Below are 2915 nucleotides of genomic sequence, written 5' to 3'. Positions count from 1 at the left end.
CTGAATCATAGCTGAGAGTATTCCTTGTGAGGGAACACGCAGCTCTCAGATCGGACCGGGCGTGTCCTTTTTTTTCTCTCAGTATGTTATGTTTGCTTGGTTTATCTCAGGCCTGTCTTTCCACTCAAGCTACTGCAGCTTCTCCATGTTTCCAATAGTTCAACAGTTTTTAGTGGCCACAGTTTTCAAACGCGTTCAGCTCGATCTCTATAGAAAAGCATGGGGCGGTTCACAAAAGCCACATCCAGATGCTAGAACTGCATTCCCTGGAGTGATGATGGAATGTCATCTTGTACTTCTGCTATGAATTGGAGTGGTGTTTGTGATCCAAAACTGCATTCTACACTTTAACAAAAGTACATTGTGTACTGCTACTATATTCCACGTGTTGTTCTGCACACTGTGTTAGTCCATTTTCACCTTGTTCTTCAGTGGTCAGAATCCCAACATGGCCACCATTGAGCAGGTAAATATTTCAGTGTTGGATCATTCATTGTCAGCACTGCAGTTTTTCTTTTTCTGTGTGTGTTGTGCTGGTATTGAATGGATCATGCAGTTATTTGCACCAGAAATATCAGCTTCCCAAATTTGCCAACATACACAGTGTTGTTGTGTGCCACACAGCAAGCCTTGGAGCCAGGCCTAAGGCTATTGGATGGATGACAATTCTGGACTTTTCCAGAATGTCCAGATGGTGAGTATGCACCAGGTACCTAACCTCGTGTGTGAAGTTTCAAGTCTTTCCAGAAGAGTAGAAGCTGTTGCAACGTACTATTAATACCGTTCATTTCAGAAGAAAGGCAGGATTGATTTTTTTTCACGTTCAAAACTCACTCAAGTCTTTACTTTCCAGCCAAAGCTGCCAATAAGAAGACTTTTTAATACAAACAGTTGTTTATGTTCCTTTATTTTTGTATAGGTAAGTGCAATGTATATATATATACACACCAAAACTGTCACTGGAGTTGAACATCTGAAAAAATCCACAGGTGTTTCTCTCCATACTTGAGTAGACAGCTCTGATCTACAGGTCTGAAATGATGTGAAGCCAACCATAAGCTGTTAAGAAGAGAATAAATAAACATGGATTAAACAGTGAAACAGATCGTTTAATATCGCCTGAAATTTATTAACTGTTATAATTACTGGTCATTTGTTGTATTTTAGACGATATCATGATTGGAATTACCCTAATTTTTGTTGTGGTCAGGTTTATTAATTCATTAAATTTAAATATCATACTGTATTTAGTATTAAACAAGGTGCTATTGTAAATAGAGTTGTTTGTTATTATTCATAATATGATAATATTTTAGTGTAATTAGGCCTAATAGAATACTAATAATATTAGAAGTAGTAAACCTAGTCATACTTACCTCATTTGCCCCCCAGTTCTGCCCTTAGAGTTGCCCTCATACCCTCTGCTCTGTGTCCTTGTGCCCTCTAGTGGTTCCATCCCTCCAACGCAGTCAGCGCGCCGAACATTTTGCGCTTTCAGTGCAGCACCGCGGTGCGCCAAATTTCTCTCTCTCTCTCTCTCTCTCTCTCTCTCTCTCTCTCTCTCTCTCTCTCTCTCCCTTCCTTCATCTTCTATCCCCCTCTCAATTTGCGTGACTTTCTTCTCTATCCACCTCTTCTCTTTCCCTCTGTCCCCTTTCACTCTCCACTACTTTGATTCCGTCACTTTCCCTTCCGCTCTGTTTTTTTATTCTCTTCTCTAGCTCTCTTTCTCTCTGTTTCTATTTCTGTTTCTCCCTGCTCCCTGTCCCTCACTCTTGTCGTATTCCATCCCCCCTCCTCTCTCTCTCTCTCTCTCTCTCTCTGTCCATCGCTTCTATTCTATCACCCTCTTCTATCTCCTCTGCTCTTTTTTGTCTCATTCTTTCTCTTCCCCTCCCTTTCTCTCCTTATCTCATCTCCCCCCTCCTTTTTCTCTTCTCTTTATCTCTGCCCCGTCTATTTCATCTCTTTCTCCTTCTCCCATTCTCTTCTATCTCTCACTCCTACCCCCCCCCCCCCCCCCCCCTCTCTCTCAGATCTGAGCCTGGGCGCTGTGACCGTGCTCAAACTGGGGAACGCGGTGGTGCTTTGGCACTGCAGCAGAAAGCAACAGAGGATCAAAGCAAGGGGCTGAAGGGACTGGAGGGGAAAAAAGCGAGGGAGGGAAAGAAAGTTTTCCTTCTATTCCCTCATCCGTCCTTCTTCTTCCAGCCGGTCCGCTACAGGACGCGTGGATGCCTCGCTTGCCGCTCGCTCCGCGCGCCGTTCGGGTCACGATGGTCATCGCGTGTCCGCGCGCCGGGATCGCCGTGTGATATGCAGTCGCTGATCTCTCCCGTGACCAAGGCGGTCCTGGTCGCGCTCTTCATCTTCGCCATCTTACTCATCCTCTACGTGATCCTGTGGTACATATGCAGGGACGTGGACTGCGACCATGGTATCTGAGCGCGCACCGCGAGACACGCGCCTCCGCGAGCGGACCTGTGGCCGAGGGGTGACCCTGGTGAGTGTCAAAGGCAAAGCGAGACACTTAGTGATAAGTGGGGGGTATCCATAGCACTCTGAGGTTCCCGCGCATATTTGCTTTGCTTTTGAGCTGTTTGCCTTTGCTTTTCAGGTATGAGTCATGAGTCTGTAGAGCTTCACTCTTTCAGGCAGCTACAGCTACCTTTTAGTACGCTTTTCACACCCTTTTGTTCACACACATGAGTACATACCGAATTATTTGCAACTAAGACATACTTCAGTAGTCAATCTGTAACATGGAATATATATCACTGAACATACCGTTGATTCATGTGTTATTAACATGTAATTATTCAGTTATTAGGAATCTTAAATACACAGCAACAATATATCATTACATACTGACATTAAAATTTTACAGGGAAGCATTGCCAGCAGTTATTGTGTTG

The 2915-nt window shown here is 44.3% G+C and overlaps 1 protein-coding gene across 1 annotated transcript in view; it reads left to right on the top strand.

Annotated features, from left to right (window-relative positions):
• Window positions 1–2081: 2081 nt before the first annotated feature.
• The window catches only part of dhrsx (dehydrogenase/reductase (SDR family) X-linked), a 68611-nt gene continuing 67777 nt past the window's right edge, over window positions 2082–2915 (top strand). Inside the window, exon 1 of the mRNA XM_066661486.1 lies at window positions 2082–2503. The gene's annotated coding sequence lies outside the window, so the exon portion shown is untranslated. The remainder of the gene's footprint in view (window positions 2504–2915) is intronic.

This window comes from Hoplias malabaricus, chromosome 2 (assembly GCF_029633855.1).
Source record: "Hoplias malabaricus isolate fHopMal1 chromosome 2, fHopMal1.hap1, whole genome shotgun sequence".
Lineage (NCBI taxonomy): Eukaryota > Metazoa > Chordata > Actinopteri > Characiformes > Erythrinidae > Hoplias > Hoplias malabaricus.
Note: the sequence above shows the minus strand (reverse complement) of the source record. Positions and strands in the feature narration are given on the sequence as shown.